The sequence below is a fragment of the Triturus cristatus genome, chromosome 1_1, assembly GCF_964204655.1.
Source record: "Triturus cristatus chromosome 1_1, aTriCri1.1, whole genome shotgun sequence".
Taxonomy (NCBI): domain Eukaryota; kingdom Metazoa; phylum Chordata; class Amphibia; order Caudata; family Salamandridae; genus Triturus; species Triturus cristatus.
Window position 1 is genome coordinate 733,719,096 of NC_140579.1, and position 21,122 is coordinate 733,740,217.

Here is a 21,122-nt window from a genome sequence, read left to right on the forward strand (position 1 = left end):
AAAGAGTTGCCGCTCTAATGTCTTCACAGTGTAGAAATAATTTCTATATAACATTTGGTGACAGAATGACATGTTCTGTTATGAGCCGGGCAATACAGGGACCTGCTGCTTGAACAACAAGAATTCTACAGGTCAGGACTGAGATACATTGGCAAAGTAGAGTGAGTCCGGCCACCGGAGAGGGTTGGTGCTGCCTTAGGTCAGGACTGAGATACATTGGCAAAGTAGAGTGAGTCAAGCCACCGGAGAGGGTTGGTGCTGCCTTAGGTCAGGAGTGGGATGCTGTTTGTGTGGCCTCAGTGCTGAAAGATCAGGCTAGCATGCATTATCAGAGTTGTGCAAAAGTTTCACACAGTGATATTAAATGAGGTACCGCAAGTTAGTGTCCAAGTACTAGAACAGCAAAGGTCTTCATCCTGGAAACCTGCTGTTCAGATCTGCACTATGCAGATGAACTCACTTGTTTCTTGTTCCCAGTACTGGAAACGTGCTATTCAGGAGTGAATGAAGTAAGTGGTGCCATGGCTGCGTATGGGTCTCTGTTGAAACAAGATGGATTCCTGCATCATGGGCACATGCTTGTTGCAGAATGGCTAAGGGTCGATTCTGCTCAACTCCTAAATCTTGCTCCTCTTTTTCTTGTGTTTATTCAGAGCTCAGCGCCTCCGATGAGAGCTCCCTTTCTGATTCAGCGATACTGGACGAAGGTAAGAAATTTCCTTTACACTTGTTTCTTTATAGGAATCTATATAAATTCTATGTACAGAATTAGCCTATTCGCTTGATATTTTCAGCTGCAATATTGTTCCTTGAAGGCTAAAATTGGCCATGGCCAACCCACAGTGTGGTGCACTCTCTTATACACAGACATTGCTGGCAAATCGGGCTGAGCTTCCGACATCAGGGTAGGAAAGCAACTCACAGTCTGGAGTGTTCGTCTGGAGTATTAGGCACATGTGATTGAGCCAATCAGTGGCTGTGAGAAAACCGTCAAGAGGCAGTGTATTTGAAACCATGGAGCTGAGTGGTCGAAAGTACCAGCCAGTGGGAATGAGACCTAAAAGCCAGTCAAACAGGGGGCTTCAAAAATCACCCAACATCCAGGGCCAGGCAGTCATTTTGAAAGAGAGGCCAACCAAAAAGCTACCAACGGTTATTTTAGATTTAATTGAGTACACTGTCAATGTCTTTCTACGCACTCTACCCCTCTTGACATGTGGCATTTCTGGGTGTACGCAGGGCTATGAAATATGGATAAGTCCAGCGGATGCACAGCAGCATGTCCTTGCCCATGCCCACCTCTTCTATCCCCTGCATGCCTCATTCTTGTCTTATTCCTCTCCTTTTCAACTGATTACTTAAGGCTGAGCCATGTCCACATTCCTGGTCTCCCTTTTGCGGATATCAGAGCCTTCTTTTTATTTTTTCGATTCCCAAGTTCAAAAATAAATAAATGTACTTTTTTTAGGCCTCTTATCAAAACGACACCAGGTGCAAGTAAAGTGCTGTTAGCACCTAGCAAGTTGTTGCCAGTTCTCATAAATTGATTATTTCATAAATCTTTGTATTTACCACATCTGCCACAAAATGCAAGATGCCAGAACAGTTATTGTTCCTTTCTATACTCTCATCCTCTTTAGGAGGTATGCCATCAGAATGGACCCAATAACACCAAAATGAAACCCAGAATGCTGCCTGGGCTTTAAAATGCCCCACGCTTCAACGCCATCCCTTCTCTTGCTTTTCATTAGTCAAAACTGTTTGGACAAACTACTGGCCCAGAAGAGTTTCCAATGCTTCATATGGTAGCTGTCCTTAGGAGCCACCAGCCCAGTGTTGAGCAGATGTGAAGTGCTTTATAAGTCATGGGTCACTGGACAGGAGATTGATGGCTTTGTTTATTCTTTTTCAGCAGATGTAGGGAAGGGACCAAAATCTGCCCCTTGTGTCAATCTCCGAAAGATGAAACAGATCTGTAATATTCCAATGTCTCCCTTCCTTGTGTCACGTTCTGTCCGACCACAACCCCCAAAGACCCCGGAAAGCCTGCAGCATGTGTACCCTGATGGTGTGGAAATAGAGCGCTCCCCCATCCAGAACAGCCCCTGGCAGGAATCCAGCCTGGACCAGCCATACCAGAAACCACAAACTGTCCATGAGCCCAGGAAGCCAACTAAGGTAAAGGGACTGCACTGACCTCGAAGCTGTTCTTGGACATCACGCAAACACCCATACCAGTTGTATTGACATATGAAGTGTACCTGTAAAAAATGTAAATTTGATACTTGTATAGCGCACTACTCACCCGCAAGGCACTTGTACGAATACCACTGTGGAACCCATCCTGGCTTTCCCTGTGAGGCATCCACTCCTGGGCACCCCCAAGGTGGAGGCCAGCCATCCTTAGCGTTGTGGAGATTAAGCAAGCTATTGCCCAGAGTTGCAGAGTGGGACTCCATGATTGGAATGGGCACCGAGGTGAGAATTATCAGGTCCGTGGAATTTTTGAGCCCAAGACCCACCGAGACGAGGAATTGAACCCTGGTCCCGGGCTAGACCTCTGCATCAGGGTCTGCTGCTCTAATCATTGAGCCACACTTCTCCACTGTAAAGCAAATACAACAAGGCACAAGCACTTGTCTGTTAGCTAATCTTTCCAAAGATCTGAATGATTGAAAGGACTGAATGATCTTCTTACAATAAAGCTCGTATATCCAGGGATGCGTGTACATATGTAGAAGTGACTCGCTGCCTCTAGTACTGAGAACTGTTCACACACGCTAGATGTAATCAGTCTATAGTGTACCATAACTCAATCTAACTTGGATGCATAAGCATCCTTCCTATGTTGTGAAAAGGAAACCTGATATGGAAGTGCCACAGGGCTGTGCCAGGTGTATGAGTTGACCTGTTTCTTGCACTTGTACATTCTAGTGTGCATGTGTGCATGCTTAAGTGTCTACTGCTAACACCTCTTTCTTTTGTGTAAAGCTTGCACTGTGATCGCCTCTGTTGTACCTGTTCTGGAAGTACATAGGAAGCTTGCACTGCTGCCACCTTTGCTATGTCGGTTAAACAAAACAAAAATAATGCGGGTCAGCAGGAGGGCTCATCCTTGGACAAGAACAATAATAATGAAGATGCATGTGCCACCTCTGCTGTAATAGTCTTCAATGACACTTTTTGTTTACATTTCCTTGCTCCTTGCAGGAGTCCAGCAGTAACACCAATTTTGCGCCGCCCTGATCTGCCAAGAGGGGACGGTCCACCATACCAGTTTCTCCCCCTTGTTAACATTGCTGTACAAGGCATCCATGGTCCCTCCAGTGCCCCATCCACACTAGAGATGCAAGTTCGAAGGGGGCAGTCACAATTCATGAGGTAAGGTTCAGCCTATAAGAAAATGAGGAGCCTTATCAGTATCCTGATATGAGTCTGAGGAGGTTTAACCTTGGGGCTTGAAGATGGAACCTTCTGAAGCATGGGCATTTCCTAAATTGGGGTTCCTTCAAAAGTAGGAAGTTTATCACTATCTGGTACAAGCTGCTGGTAATGTCCTTGTATGGGGTCATTCTGGAGAGAAAAATATGATTATCCTGGTGTGATGTGCTTGGATTGCAAGTCTTTGCACAAACTAGGCCATAGTCTATCATGGTGGACATATTTGCCCATTCATAATAGGTCACAATATTCAAAGTAAACCTACAGCTCTTCATGAGGTTCCTAAATTTACCCATAATGCTAAAGGACATCTCTCCTTTATTTACACCCCACATGTCTTGAATACCCAGATGTGGATTTAAGATATTCCACCTCATTGACTATTTTCAAGGAAAAATTGAAGAAGACTAGCCTGTTTGGGTTATCATTTTTATAAGATCAGCACCAAGCGACCCAGTCAGCTGCTGGGTGATTTACACCTGTTGTTCCTCACAGTGAGTTGCAAAACATGTCTTCATTTTGTAGCTTCTCCATAGAAAATAAATCCTATCCTAGTCCTGCAATGAGCTGCATACAATATCTGGATATGAAAAATTGTTCAACAAAAAAACGAATTCTGGCTGAACCTTTGACCTTTTGTTCTTGTTTGTTTCCACAGGGTTCCAGGAACCCATGATCCATCTGAATTCAGAGGACGCAGTATTGTTCCACAAAGACGTGTCACTGAATTTACCATCACTGTGCCTGATTACTGCTTCCCCCATGGCAAACTTAGCCACCAGCATTCCAATCCTACCTACAACTCCAGCTCCGAAGATAGCAACTCCGACATCTCCAGTATCTTGCAGGCTATATCGGCTGGTGGCACCAGCCCTGACATGACTCCTCCCAGAGCTATCAGACATCTGTCACCCCGGCAACAATCCCCAGTCTTCCTGAACTCTCCCTTTGGCATCCAGAAGAGACAGTAGCCGCACTCGACCCCAGCTAACAGTGGCTAAGTCAGTACCTCACCTATATGAGAATGAAATGGCACAACCGAGGGCACAGAAGCTTATCCCCTCCAAAAGCAGGATTGTGCGCACACGGTCCATGAAAGAGTGTTCAGGTCGGGCACTGACTAAGGTTGTTGTGTGTGAGGAACTGCAGAACTGGCATGAGCGCACCAGACTGCGCAGCTCTGCGCGACCCCATTCTCTGGACCGTCAAGGGGCAATCCGAATTAGGAATGCAGTAGGGAAAGGCACAGCCTTGGGACGCTCCATGACACAGCGACTTCCGGTAAGTCTGCCTATTTTTTAATTCTAGAACCTTTGAGAATGTTAAAAGTCCTCCCAAGGGCAGTGTGTGGTGATACTTCATATGCCATGGTAGCATGGCCGCACCTGGCAGTGAAAGCTAATTTAAGGGTAAATCCTTATGTCCATTTAGTCTTACTGTACCCTGCGGTGGAATCATGTCTAAGTAATTAAGGTATACGTTCATGTCTGATTTAGAGGAAGGAACCACCTTGTGCCCGTTTGAGCCTCCCTGCATTTGTTGTTGAAAGGGGGCTTTACTCAGGAAGATGTGTTAATTAGTGTAGGTGAGTCACATGACATTGGTTATTTTCGAGAAACAACTATGCATCTGAATCAGTGTCTCTATTTGACAAGTTCTTTGCCCGAACACCCCACTTCTTATGAATCTGCTCTTAAAGGTGCAGGATTTCTCCATGACTGTCTCATGGCCTGTTCTAGATCAAAAGCAAGAGTAGTCAGCCTTGTATGGTGCCACCTGCAATTCTTTCTCTCAGCTTTTCGTGCTCTCACCTTCTTTTCAGAGCTCAGTTCTCATCCTCCCCATCTCTCCTTCACCCTCTAGCAACTCATTTCTCTTTTTTTTTTTTTTTACGCCGAGCCTACCTCACAGTGTAAACTGTCTGATTACAGAAGACCTAGTGTGGGCGTACCAAGAACTTTTAGGGGCTTTCAGCCTGTCTCAGTACTTACTATTGGTTGGCTTTACTATCCCTCTCATTCTGTACCTCTGTGTGTCCCTGCTTGCCCATTTGGAGTGTGTCCCTCCCCTGAAGCATAGCCTCTTGAACATTTCATTAGGAACTCCGTGAGAGTGCACGTAATTTCTAGCTCTCTCCTTCTGTCCCCTATGTGCTCCCTGCAAATGCCCACACCACTGTGCTCTGCATTCCTCTCTCTTGTACTTCTCATCCAGCTCCCCTCTCAATCTGCGTTGTTCTCGCACTAGAGTGGTTCTCCCCCATTCCCTTTGTTGCTTTCACTTTTGTGTTCTTCTTTTACTCTCGTGTTCTTCATTCTCCTGCACTCCGACCTTTGTGTTTTTCTCTCCATGTGTGCTTCTACTATCAGTGTTGCTTTTACCCTTGTACAATGCTTTTTGGCTCCTCCCCCACCCACTCTCTTTATTCAATCTTCCCTTACATCCACACCAGAGTTTTTTTTTATTTTTTATTTTCACTTTTGCACAATTTTCTTTTTACCTATCCAAGTGGTTTCAACTGTCTTTGATTTGCAAATAAAAAAAATTAAAGCAAATGCAGCCTATATATAATTCTGTAATATCATGTTATTTTATAAAGATATGCAGAGTGCACGAACACCCTTAAGGATTTCCTGGTGCTAGCAGTGAGAGTCTAGAGAACATAAAGGGTCAACCCATATGAAGTCACTGGGACCTGGGTATGGAACAGTATAAAGGAAAGTGGTCCCAGCATATAGTTCATTCAAAAACAAAACATTGGCATTATTGGAACATAATTTAGACGGATAACTTAAAAAAGTTCGAATGTTATTTAATCACATTGAACACGTAACATTCTTTCAAAATTGAATCAGAAGAATTTTTAAGCAACAATTTGAAAAACTAAAACACGTGCCCAAGGGAAGGGAGGGGGGTGAGTGAAATAGTGCAGAATTTGGGAGGAAGTGAATACAGTGGTAAAGGTTACTGAATTACACTTAAATTGGACGGCATTTAAGAATCACTGCCGTATTTTGAACATAGATTCAATCATAGTCACAATATTAACAATTCGGAATAGTGCCATATAGAAACAATCACAGTACACCATGTACTGTTGACGATGTTGGCAAAAGATGTTGAGTCGACGTTTCGACCCCTTGAGTGTTGTAGGTATTGAGTGGAACCTTACGGGGTGGGGTCTTCATCAGGACTAGGATAGACACAAAGGAAGGATGGGCACCTGAAGGAACAAAAGTTTAAATGAGTGGGGACTCATCAATCTGTCATTTGGCGGAAGCTACAATATATTGAAAAAAATTTAAAAGTTACCGTGTCCGAAGGTGGACAAGCCTCTAAGACGTCCGCAGGTCGTCAAAGAGAGAGGGAAAAATCCTCGGCGGTAACGGACTGGCGTGGAGAGTGGTGGACACCTGAAATTAAGTAAGGTGAGTCAGACTGGTGAACCAGACTAGTTAGTTCAATAAATGGTCGCTCCCAAAGTTGGCGGGAAATAATTACCATCGACCACAAACCGTGGGGGTTAAGTCTTAGGAATCATAGAAAAGCAAAGCCTGGAGATTAATCCGGGTTTAGGGGATGGTTGAACTGCTGGAGAAAAATCACTGCTAGTTCACACAAAGGAACGAATCTACACAGAGAAAAAAAGGACAAATCAGATGTTGTGACAGGGGGAGAGCCTGCTAATAGATAAGTGCTGGAGAAATCACTATTGAGGTGGGATAAAATGATTTCAAAGAATTGGAAAGATCAGTAATAAAGAGAAGTAGATAGTAGGACTTCTCGTTATTATTCACGAGTCCCGTAGGATCACGTAGAATTGGTATAAGAGCATCGCTAGTACTCGAAAACACATAAATTACCGTGGGAGAGGGCAAAGTGTCGAGAGCCGACACGGCATGTCACATACTACATGCAGACACAAAATAGATCATTTTGGGCAGAACAGGATGTCTCGGACAAAATCAAAAGGTCAAGGAGCCAGCATGAAAGAGGGGTAGGAGCTTACCCTGAGTCTCAGCGTCCGCTGCATCAATGAATGGGAAGTGCTTGACCCGGGCGCATCATTTAAATAAGGAGACGCGCGATAAACGCGTGGTCTCCGTTAACGTGCTGGCGCTAGATGCCGGTTGGCAACCGTCAAGGAGGAAAGACTATAATCGGTAGCGTCACGGAGTTGACAGCGTATTAGGAAGTTGTAGACATGGAAGAAACGTAACGCATGAGTCAAACAGAACAACTAGAAAGGTATTGATCGCCCAGTTTGAAACAATGTTAATAGTATAAATAATGTGTAGTACGGTTTAAACAATTTACATCGGTACAAAATCAGAGAAACCCAAACAGTACACGGTGATAATCCTGTTGGGAAGAAAGCATATATCCATATACATAATGTCCAAACAATCACTGTGTATAAATAATGTGTAGTACGGTTTAAACAATTTACATCAGTACAAAATCAGAGAAACCCAAACAGTACACGGTGATAATCCTGTTCGGAAGAAAGCATATATCCATATACATAATGTCCAAACAATCACTGTGTATAGCAACAAATAGGCATGGCAAAAGGTAAGCATGATAGCGTATAATACTGTGTCTGCTGAGTGATGGCCAGCCGCTCCCGGTAAAACCAGCCCTACTCACAGAACAAAATATGTTGTCATATGTGTGCTGGTGGATGGAAGGTGAGGTAACAAAATGGACTTCTCATATTAGTGGTAGACATAATGACTCCTTAAGAGGGGAGAGAAGGAACACATCAAAACCAGAACCAGAACTGGCTCAGATTAATCAAACCCGGAGGACTGCTAGTTGGGCGTTACTGCCATCAAGTTCATTAAGCCCATTAGCCACCGTGTCCATCATAGACATCCATTTAGATTCTCTCACATTGAGGATGGCTGTTAGGTTGCCGCCTCTGGGGCCCAGCTTAACTTTCTCGAGAACTAGCCATTTGAGATCATCTGGTTTATGATTTTTTGAGGTACAGTGTTCAACGAGGGGGGCTCCCGCCACGTTGCACCGGATTCTGCTATGGTGCTGTAGAATTCTAGCTTTCACCTTTTGTTGTGTCTGCCCGATGTAGAGTAAATCGCAAGGGCAACTGATACAATAAATCACATCAGAGGAGTTACAATTCGTAAACGAACTGAGAGTTATCGTGTGTCCTCTATAGGTGAAGATCTTTGTCGGGTCAGTGGAATCACAGGCCTTGCAGTGGCCACACTTAAAGTGTCCGATCACTGGTGGTAGATTCCAAAGTCCTTGGATGGTTGGTGTTGTCGCTGTTTCAAGAAACGAGTGGACTACATAGTCCTTTACATTTCTCGCTTTCTTGAAGGAGTGCATCGGCGGGTTTGGTTGGTCGATGTCATCAGCTACTAACTTCCAATGTTTATTAATCACTTTCTTAATTTCATTACTCCGTGTTGAAAAAGTAGTGACACAAATCAGTCTCTGCAATGCTGTATCTTGTTTAACTTTAGGTGTGAGGAGGGTTTCACGGGGATTGAACCATGCCCTCTTGCGAGCTTTCTTAACCAGTCTCCTGGGGTATCCCCTTGATAGTAGACGATTGCTCAGGTCCTCAGATTCCACAAAGTAATCCTCCTTTTTGGTACAATTTCTTCGTATCCTCAAAAACTGTCCAAAGGGTAGGTTATCCCTAAGGCCACGTGGGTGGTGGCTACTGTATCTAAGTAGGGAATTGCGTTCTGTGGGTTTTCGATACAACGTTGTGTGCAATTTGTTGTCTTCACAAAAGATTTTGATGTCCAGGAAGGCAAGTTCTTTGGCATGCGAATGTATCGTGAACTGGATATTATCGTTGCATAAATTTAACCATTCATGGAAAACCGCCAATTCCGTGAGGTCACCATTCCAAATTAGGAGAATATCGTCGATGTAGCGTCTCCATAAATTGATCTTGCCAGGGATACGATGCAGACGATCAACTTGGTCGACCAACTACCCTTCGATCCAAAATACCCAGCTACTGGTGACCTGCGACATCGTTTCCTTGTATACTAGCATTCCCCAGATACCGGCACTGGAGGTGATGACCGAAGCCCTCAACACCAGACCAGCACCAATGAGAGTTCCAACTGAATTTATAATTCAACTCTTGACTATTGCTATGCAAAAAAATTTCTTTATCTTTCAAGGAGAATTCTACTTCCAAACTAAAGGTGTTGCCATGGGAGCTGCCTTTGCTCCTGATCTAGCAATAATCTTCATGGATCACTTTGAGCGTCACTTTATCTTCGCTAACAATCCTTTCTCTGGCAAGATCAATTTATGGAGACGCTACATCGACGATATTCTCCTAATTTGGAATGGTGACCTCACGGAATTGGCGGTTTTCCATGAATGGTTAAATTTATGCAACGATAATATCCAGTTCACGATACATTCGCATGCCAAAGAACTTGCCTTCCTGGACATCAAAATCTTTTGTGAAGACAACAAATTGCACACAACGTTGTATCGAAAACCCACAGAACGCAATTCCCTACTTAGATACAGTAGCCACCACCCACGTGGCCTTAGGGATAACCTACCCTTTGGACAGTTTTTGAGGATACGAAGAAATTGTACCAAAAAGGAGGATTACTTTGTGGAATCTGAGGACCTGAGCAATCGTCTACTATCAAGGGGATACCCCAGGAGACTGGTTAAGAAAGCTCGCAAGAGGGCATGGTTCAATCCCCGTGAAACCCTCCTCACACCTAAAGTTAAACAAGATACAGCATTGCAGAGACTGATTTGTGTCACTACTTTTTCAACACGGAGTAATGAAATTAAGAAAGTGATTAATAAACATTGGAAGTTAGTAGCTGATGACATCGACCAACCAAACCCGCCGATGCACTCCTTCAAGAAAGCGAGAAATGTAAAGGACTATGTAGTCCACTCGTTTCTTGAAACAGCGACAACACCAACCATCCAAGGACTTTGGAATCTACCACCAGTGATCGGACACTTTAAGTGTGGCCACTGCAAGGCCTGTGATTCCACTGACCCGACAAAGATCTTCACCTATAGAGGACACACGATAACTCTCAGTTCGTTTACGAATTGTAACTCCTCTGATGTGATTTATTGTATCAGTTGCCCTTGCGATTTACTCTACATCGGGCAGACACAACAAAAGGTGAAAGCTAGAATTCTACAGCACCATAGCAGAATCCGGTGCAACGTGGCGGGAGCCCCCCTCGTTGAACACTGTACCTCAAAAAATCATAAACCAGATGATCTCAAATGGCTAGTTCTCGAGAAAGTTAAGCTGGGCCCCAGAGGCGGCAACCTAACAGCCATCCTCAATGTGAGAGAATCTAAATGGATGTCTATGATGGACACGGTGGCTAATGGGCTTAATGAACTTGATGGCAGTAACGCCCAACTAGCAGTCCTCCGGGTTTGATTAATCTGAGCCAGTTCTGGTTCTGGTTTTGATGTGTTCCTTCTCTCCCCTCTTAAGGAGTCATTATGTCTACCACTAATATGAGAAGTCCATTTTGTTACCTCACCTTCCATCCACCAGCACACATATGACAACATATTTTGTTCTGTGAGTAGGGCTGGTTTTACCGGGAGCGGCTGGCCATCACTCAGCAGACACAGTATTATACGCTATCATGCTTACCTTTTGCCATGCCTATTTGTTGCTATACACAGTGATTGTTTGGACATTATGTATATGGATATATGCTTTCTTCCCAACAGGATTATCACCGTGTACTGTTTGGGTTTCTCTGATTTTGTACTGATGTAAATTGTTTAAACCGTACTACACATTATTTATACACAGTGATTGTTTGGACATTATGTATATGGATATATGCTTTCTTCCCAACAGGATTATCACCGTGTACTGTTTGGGTTTCTCTGATTTTGTACCGATGTAAATTGTTTAAACCGTACTACACATTATTTATACTATTAACATTGTTTCAAACTGGGCGATCAATACCTTTCTAGTTGTTCTGTTTGACTCATGCGTTACGTTTCTTCCATGTCTACAACTTCCTAATACGCTGTCAACTCCGTGACGCTACCGATTATAGTCTTTCCTCCTTGACGGTTGCCAACCGGCATCTAGCGCCAGCACGTTAACGGAGACCACGCGTTTATCGCGCGTCTCCTTATTTAAATGATGCGCCCGGGTCAAGCACTTCCCATTCATTGATGCAGCGGACGCTGAGACTCAGGGTAAGCTCCTACCCCTCTTTCATGCTGGCTCCTTGACCTTTTGATTTTGTCCGAGACATCCTGTTCTGCCCAAAATGATCTATTTTGTGTCTGCATGTAGTATGTGACATGCCGTGTCGGCTCTCGACACTTTGCCCTCTCCCACGGTAATTTATGTGTTTTCGAGTACTAGCGATGCTCTTATACCAATTCTACGTGATCCTACGGGACTCGTGAATAATAACGAGAAGTCCTACTATCTACTTCTCTTTATTACTGATCTTTCCAATTCTTTGAAATCATTTTATCCCACCTCAATAGTGATTTCTCCAGCACTTATCTATTAGCAGGCTCTCCCCCTGTCACAACATCTGATTTGTCCTTTTTTTCTCTGTGTAGATTCGTTCCTTTGTGTGAACTAGCAGTGATTTTTCTCCAGCAGTTCAACCATCCCCTAAACCCGGATTAATCTCCAGGCTTTGCTTTTCTATGATTCCTAAGACTTAACCCCCACGGTTTGTGGTCGATGGTAATTATTTCCCGCCAACTTTGGGAGCGACCATTTATTGAACTAACTAGTCTGGTTCACCAGTCTGACTCACCTTACTTAATTTCAGGTGTCCACCACTCTCCACGCCAGTCCGTTACCGCCGAGGATTTTTCCCTCTCTCTTTGACGACCTGCGGACGTCTTAGAGGCTTGTCCACCTTCGGACACGGTAACTTTTAAATTTTTTTCAATATATTGTAGCTTCCGCCAAATGACAGATTGATGAGTCCCCACTCATTTAAACTTTTGTTCCTTCAGGTGCCCATCCTTCCTTTGTGTCTATCCTAGTCCTGATGAAGACCCCACCCCGTAAGGTTCCACTCAATACCTACAACACTCAAGGGGTCGAAACGTCGACTCAACATCTTTTGCCAACATCGTCAACAGTACATGGTGTACTGTGATTGTTTCTATATGGCACTATTCCGAATTGTTAATATTGTGACTATGATTGAATCTATGTTCAAAATACGGCAGTGATTCTTAAATGCCGTCCAATTTAAGTGTAATTCAGTAACCTTTACCACTGTATTCACTTCCTCCCAAATTCTGCACTATTTCACTCACCCCCCTCCCTTCCCTTGGGCACGTGTTTTAGTTTTTCAAATTGTTGCTTAAAAATTCTTCTGATTCAATTTTGAAAGAATGTTACGTGTTCAATGTGATTAAATAACATTCGAACTTTTTTAAGTTATCCGTCTAAATTATGTTCCAATAATGCCAATGTTTTGTTTTTGAATGAACTATATGCTGGGACCACTTTCCTTTATACAGCAGTGAGAGTCTAGGCACACCTCGGACCTAGTGGGACTAATTGAAAAGCCAGACTTCGGCTTCTTGGTGGGCGTGGGTGTCAGTCCTAGTTCTGTTGGCCACCAGGTGAAGTCCCAAGGTAATATGCTCTTCCCGAGGATCACAATTTTGGTATAGACAGTGTGCAGCTTTAGACAGCTGGTTCTCATCCAGTGGACGATTTCAGTCATGCAGGCATTGAACTCAATCCGGATACTGACCATCTTTTCCGTGAGGAAGAGAATGAGTCTCATGTCCAGGTAGAAAAGAACAGTGATATCGTGAGAGTGGATGATGCTGGCTAGAGGGATCCTGTATGTGTTGAAGAGGGTCAGGCTCAGGGAGGATTCTTACGCATCTCCGTAGATGAGGTCACGTCAGACTAACTGGGTCATTCAAGTCCAGAAGAAGCACATCCATCAGAGTGTGTGTCCTTGGATTCCCATGTTGTGTAGGCGTTGGTTGGGGAGGGGGGCTGTCAAATGCTGCATAGAGGTCATGGAGAATGAGGGCCGCAGTGCCTTCTCTGTCCAGAGCATTGCGGATATCATCCGAGGCAGCGATTAAGGCAATGTCCTTGCTGTGGTTAGGTCTGAAACCAGACTGAGTGATGTTGAGGAGTTGGCGGTTGTTGTGGTATTTAGTGAGGTTTTTTCTAAAGACCATCGCCAGGAGTAGTAGCAGGTATATCGGTCTGTAGTTTGCGACTTTTGAAGCATCAGCAGAGGGTTTCTTCAGCAATAGGAGGACAGATGTGTTTTTTCAAGCTTCTGGGACGGTCTCAGAAGAGGTGGAGGCATTCAGGATGTGTGTGAGCATGGCGCTGATGAGTTGCAGTCCTCTGAAGTAGGCGTGAAGGGGGCAGGAGTGCGATGGGGCCTCTGAGTGGATAGACAGAGTGTTTTTTCTGGGGTCCATTTGGTTAGCATTGTTTATTTGGATAAGATTGGGAGTTGTTTGGCGAGGTCTGTCGGGTCCAGTTGCTGGCTGAAGTTGCTGTATGTGGCGTTGAATTTGTTGCTGAAGAATTGGGAGAGATTGTTGTGTTGCAGGGATTCTGCTTTTGCACAGAACTATGCGCAGGAGACCAGGACCTCAGAGAATTGTGGTGTACCAGAAAATCCTCCTCAGAACCCAGAACCCCTTATCCGACTAGCTTAGTATCTCATTCGTTAACCTAGATCTAGCTAGGTGGTCCCAATGTATAGACAAACCAGAACAAGCGACTTAGATATTTCTCAGGAGTGGTGGGAAGCTGAAATACCTGTTCGTACTTATTTATTAGTCCACAACTGAATAATACAGACACGGTAAAGTTTAAAGAGTTTATTTTATAAACCTCGCGTCCTAAGATGCAGTACTTTGGCTAACACCAGCAGACTAACAATACAGATCAGAATCATGAACATTATTACAATACCATATATAATGAAAGGAGCAATCATACTATTAATGACAGTGGTATATGGCCACACTCCTTTCACTATAATCTAATCCATTATTATTATTAGACTATTAGAAGGTCTCTTAGGCTAACAGGGGGGACCCCATACCGTATAGATCAGCTTAGTCGAATCACATCAAAGGATCAGCTCTCACAGCATGCATCAGCTCTTCTTGTTCGAATGAATGTAAAACCAAACTGTTCTGCAATATTAAAGACGCTCGTCCTTCAAACATTGGCAGCTGTATGCATGATATGTCTAACAAGTGGTACGATCAATCTAAACACAACACTCTGTACCTTCTAGTGACCCAGACGCGTTCTTTGCATGATGTACAGACCAAGGGCACATTTCACGGTTAAGAATGTGTAACAACCGTCTGTTATTCTGTAGGGCAAAGACGAGTCAGCATTTTACAAAATGAATAACACATAACAACAGTGTCGTGTGCAGCGCAGCAGAAACGACAAGCTTGCTTGTTAACCATGATCTCGGTTATGCTAACTTAGTGTTGTAAATAGGGCGTGGCTTAGTCCATCTCACACCCCCCCCATGATCGGAGCACTAACCAATAGGGATACATTTATCAAGAACGCAGAGTTCAAGTGACTTAGAACGGACTCAAGGACATACAAGATAAATGTAAAGTCCGATAATAAAAAATGTTCGTTTAAAAAAAATGAAAAAATATCGTGGCAAAAAGTAAGCCAAATTATTTGTAGAAATTTTACAATTCTGGATGCAAGCTGCATTGACAATGTCAATCAGTCAATCCATGAAGGTATATGCACCGTAAGTTGCGACTGCTTCCAAGAGGAAATCATTGGAGTGTCCCGCAAAAGTATCAGCCATCCAGTTGAGCAAGTGAAAGGAGCATACATGTTTGTCAACCATCGGAGCATCCAGCACCATGATAGGACAACTGCCCGTCTCCTCAATATAACTCCTTTCAAGGAAATCAATAGCTGCCTCTCCGATATCCCAATTTCCACGGACTCCGTGTGCCGCACCCAAAGCCATAAACGCGACACCAGAACAGTCGAATTCATGAGCCACTAAGGGACACATTAGTTCATCAAAATCCGGGTCAGGCGACGCCAAGTTTGACAGGCACAAGTCCAGAGCCCATTGGAAGGGACAATCTAGGCAATGAAAAACAGGTTGCACACACGTAAAAAAGGGAAACCGGAAAGACAATCCATACTTGACGCTTAATACCGCCAATGGTAAGGTGCCATAGAAATCAAGCATCCGGCTACGAAGATGGAGCAAGCGCAGCATTCTGTCTTGCAGCTCCCGGTGTGCAGCCATAGCGAAGAGCGCAAATCAACAAAAGGATCCCAGCCACCAAAGCGAGGAGCAAGGGTAACCCTCCGAAGACACTCGAAAAAATAGAATGTAAAAATGCGGGGATCACACCAAAAACAGACTGGAAAGATGTCACGAGGCCGGAGCCCACAATTTTAAAGAAATGAACAAGGCCAGTCGTAGACGAAGCATTAAAGATAGTTTGAATCAAAGTTCCAAAATGGAGGGGGAGGTCTGTATTTAAAAGAGCTTGTACCTCAGTTCGTGTGTTTGCAACATTAAGAAGAAATGTTTCACGGGATGAAGTTAACGCAACCTCCTTTTTAGACAAAAGAGCCCTTATTCTGCTCATCCTATTGAACTCTGCGTTCAAGGTTGGAATCGCTGGCCAGATGGATATATCGAGTCGGCCTTGCGGGGGTGGGAAAAGGACGTTATTACAGCAAACTACTTTTTGTGTAACAGTCACTATGTAAGGAATACCCACTAGCATCCCACAGCAAGCTTCATTATTTAAAAGCAAATAACTACCGTTGGCAAGCAGCTTCAAAGAAGACGTTATAACTGGCATTGGAATCCCCTTTAAGACACAAGCTAAATTAGGAGCGTGTATATTGCAAGCGCCATGTAATTGTATATGTCTGCAAACAACAGAGTGATCAGGAGCGGAACTGCATTCTTCACCTTTTAAGTAAACTTCCTTGCCATCTCTCACGTATCTGTAAGTGAACGGAAGTGACCAAACTTCATGCAGAAACGCATCACCAAGTTGTTCGTATCTGCCGATAGCATAATGTTTCATACACGAACTAAACCTAAACAAACTGAACGGTAAAGTTACTAATCCGTGTACTAGCCACACGGCTGAATTTAACTCGGCTATAGAAAAAGGTAAAGGTTCTAATTTTTCAATGTGCAGCAATGCATAAGTAGCATCTTTCATGGACATGAACTGCTGCTTGTCAGTCAAATTAAATGGAAGGAACAACGAAGAAATATTCATGTAATCCCAAGGGACTTTCCCTGCTTTTAACGTTTGCGATGTCCATGCAAACTGCATAATTGAACGCAATTGATTTTGACCATGATACAAAACAGATACATCATCTTGCACAATGTCTACAACAGAAGAAAAAATATTATCTAATGTATAAATTCTTGAAGACAACGTATTAATACTATTATCTATCACAGCCAATACTTTTTCCATATTGGCCTGGTCAATAGCACGTAGTCTAGAAGCAGCCTCAATTTGCGACAACTTCCAAACTTCATTGTAAATAGCATAAGCCCATCGTTTAGATCTACCATTAACAGGACCCTTAATGAAATCATTCAAATCTATTTTTTCATTTAAGCGTGACAAATGAAGTTTAACTGAAGTTAAGGTGGAATGTTGCAACCATGACTGACATAACTTACCTACAGAGTAGGTAGTCACCGTGTGTGAAGATGTGAAACGAGGGTCAACCCTAAGTTGTGTATACCCCGGGTTCAAATCCAGAAACCGACGTTGACAGGAATCTGAGCTTGTTTGCCATACTAGCCAACCCTCAGGATTCAATGTTGAAATATTGAAGGTGCCATTGGAAACAAGCGACTGCAACCCAGTGAGGGACAGATCTGAGTGATTTTCCCAACCAGGATAAGCGCCCAGATCAGGGATCGAGGGGGAAATTAATTTTTTTGATATAGCCAATCCAAAACAGGTTGTCTGAAAAATAGATGAATTTAAAAATAAAATATGGTTAGGGATAAGACAGGCACGATGTAAAGCTTCTGTTCCTTGTACCTGCCACAGTTTAGTTCCCCAAACCGATTTAAGATCGATAGTAGCTTTCCATACGTCATAACCTCCAATAGCCAATTCCTCCATAAAGGATTTGGAATATAATAATTTTGTGTGTGTCAGTCTGACTTTAGAAGAGGGTTCTCCCGCCACCTTAAAGTAAAAAGACTCAGGGTTTGACACACTAAAATCCGAAAAATATGTGAATTTTTTCAATAAAGTGGCCGAGCTGCCAGGCACAGGGGCAGGACAATGTTCCCATTGGGTGTAATTAACAACATTTCTGAAAGTATTCGCTCTGTGTAGGAAATGTGTGCCATAATGTTGAAAACAATACTGCTCATCATAGTTTGCAGTATTTAAATACAGATCCTCAGCTTCAAATGCAGCATAATATTTTAAATCAGGAAACAGTGCTTCTATTGCTTGTACATCCCAATCATCTGAGCGGATGTTTTGTTTAACTACATCACCCATAGAAACACGAAAAACAGTTGGCACATTAATAACTTCGGTGGGACCATGAATTTGAAAGTTCACTGCATCCCAAGCAATCCCATCACGTACAGGCCAGGCGGTGATGTTCACAAACGTCTGTTCTCTTTTCATGATGTGCGATGAGGAATGGGGGGCCAAAGTTCCATCAATTAATTGAATTGTAGAACGCTCATTCAGGTAGTGTCCATTGATAAGTCTAAAAAACACTACCACAAAGCCAATTGTCATGAATAAAAAAATACAAATCAGCACCAACCAGATGTAAGTCCAAGGTGCAACCAAAAAATGTCTCTTGAACCAGGCAAAAAATATAGAGATTTTGGAAGGGACAGGGGAAGTCAATGATTCAGTTTCAAAGGAAGACTGGGACTGGGCAAGTGTTGTTGTATTTAAAAGGGGCAAAGCAACTTCTGTAGGATAAGCATACTCGGGATCAGCGGGCAAACCACCAGCAGTAGGTGGCGGACCATTAACTGTGATCATCTCAAGGGAAACATCAGGCACGATGACAGAGGGTGGCACCACAGCAGAGTTTCTCAGCATTGAAGGGCACGAAACCGAAGGTGTCATACTATGGAGAATCGGCCACCCTGTGTAGCTTGACATTTTCAATTGAAATGTACCTTTTTTCTTTGCGACCAGGAAGTGGTGGTAAAACTGTACGTGTACCCAATACTCCTAGCACTGGGACCGGTGCACGATAAGAGGGGCCAAACTCCTTCTTGTTCTCCACCTTCTCACGGACCAGATCACCAACTCGAGGCAGCCAGCCGACCACCGGAATCAGGAGCGCTTCTTCTGATGCAGAGTGCACGTGTTCTTTTGCCAGAGTGTCTCTTGCTTCTTGTAGATTCTGCAATACAGCACAGTGGTCATCGAGGTCAAAAGGGGCGGCAGCCGCCGCCATGTCTAGACCATCAAGGTCCGGAACAAACATTCTCACTCCAAAGAGCATCATGTAAGGGGTCCTCCCACCCAGAGACCTTCTAGGGAGATTATTAAGTGCCCGTTGGACGTCATACAAGTGGGCAAGCCAGTTCTGGCCTGTACCTAACACCTTGGCTGTCAACGATTGCTTTAGGTCACGGTTCATCCGTTCCACAACACTATTGCCCTCAGGCCGGTATGGAGACGAAAATTTGACTTGGACCCCCAAACTTCTCATAGCCTCTTTGTAAGCCTTAGAGGCGAACGCCGGGCCCTGATCAGAGTGAAGGGTACCACACGCAAAACTCCCTATAAAGACATGCAATGCTTTGATGACAGTCCTGGCATCAGCACTCCTTTGTAGCCACACCCACAGAAAACGTGTGCACGAATCCACTGCAACCAAGATGTACTTGTACGCAGTATCAGAGGTAAAAGGACCGCAGTGATCTAAATAAACACACGCTAGTGGTTGATTAGATATATGCAGCTGCGTTGGAGGTGGACGCGCAACAGAAGAAGGTTTGATCTGCTGGCAAATGTCACAATCAAGTACATAGGCCCGCGCTTGTTTATACAAACCATACCACCAGTAACGTTGCTGCAAAAGAAACAGTCGCTGACACTCCAACGTGCGCAGACGCAACACCTTCGTGAGCAGCTGTTATCAGATTTGGTCTGCAGTCCGCGTTGGGAATCAATCTATCACCAACGTCGTTAATCCTCACTAACGGGACGTTATCAGGACTTAAGTGATAATGGTATCGAGACGGGAAACCTCTAGGGAAGTTTTTCCCTGTCTCTGTTGCCGCAATAGCTGCTAAGATGTCTGCATCTATCTTTGATTTTGATCTTGTAACTGCTGCTACTAAATATGTTGCCACTGCTGTTTTAGCTGCCTCGTCAGCCAAACTGTTACCGACAGCATGGACACCAACTCGTTGGTGACCCAGAGTGTGAATTACATCCACTAGTGGCAAACTTCCTTTGAGTTCTGACACTCGTGCCCAAATTGTTTTATGCTTTACTGAGCAACCTTTGGAGTCACGAAAACCATTCATAATCCAAAAAAGTATATTGTCGTTGAAAGATTGAACACAGTAGTAATAGTCACTCACTATAAGACTAGTGACTCGGTGATCAGCAAACTCCAGTGCAAGCACCAGAGCACGTAGCTCCGCCAGTTGCGCGGTACAATCACCCAATGACTGCGTATGCACTGCATCAGATTTGAACTCTCCATTCACGAAAGTACCGACTACAATTGCGCAAGCCGCTGAATAAGCGTGCTTTGATCCAGTTGCGGGTTGCGCCGACCCAGTCAGTGTATATGACACAATGGTATTCCTCGATAGGGCGCAACGACTGTGGAGCTGGATGAACGAATTCATACTCCAAACTCTCTTGAGTCTGCAACGCTGCGTCAAAGATATATTCGACGTCAGGCGAAGCCAAGGAGGTCGCCCATTGTATCCACCTCGGATGCAAAGCCTTAGAATTTGGTACACTAGCCTTAGTGACTGCTTCGAGAGCAGGAAACGGTGTTACCACCAGCATGCGCTTTCCTTGCGATAGCGCTCGTTCTTTCAGGATCGCCATCTGAACTGCTGTCAAAACTTTTTCAACAGTGGAAAATCGCAGCTCAGCCGAAGTGTACAGATGAGATTTGTAAGCAATGGGGACTGTGTCACCCTCATTGAACGTTAAGTACGTGAAACCTTCCGCGCCTGGAACAATTCTAATGACCAGGTTGGTGTGATTGTCACGAGTTTTGAGATATTTAGCTGTAAGAAGATCAGTTTGCAAAGTATATAATGCCAACGAGTGCTCTGGCAGCCAGCAAGACCTGGTATAAGTTGGTTGTATCAAGGCATAAAGTGTCTTGATACGTTGGGCATAATCAGGAATGTAGGATCGACCGAAATTCAGAAAACCCAGCAAGGATTGTAATTTTTTCAGTGTCGAGGGGATACGAAGGTTTGCGCATTTCTCAAGGAACTGCGGTGCCAAGCCTCGACCTTCATTATTGAGTTCGTACCCCAAGAACAACACTGTAAATTCAGCAATGTGCGACTTCTTAAAGTTAAACTTGTAACCGAAGTCTGCAAACATAGTCACTATGTTATCCACACGAGCAAGGTGTGGAAGCAACTCGTCGTCTGTCAGATAGATGTCAT

General features: G+C 44.0%; 1 pseudogene across 1 annotated transcript in view; it reads left to right on the plus strand.

Moving 5' to 3' along the window:
- Window positions 1–21,122, plus strand: part of LOC146870980 (innate immunity activator protein-like) — a 102,600-nt pseudogene that overhangs the window by 21,105 nt on the left and 60,373 nt on the right. The window contains exons 3-6 of the transcript XR_014978969.1: window positions 654–707; window positions 1,913–2,178; window positions 3,211–3,381; window positions 4,100–4,722. The product of XR_014978969.1 is annotated as an innate immunity activator protein-like (transcript). The remainder of the gene's footprint in view (window positions 1–653; window positions 708–1,912; window positions 2,179–3,210; window positions 3,382–4,099; window positions 4,723–21,122) is intronic.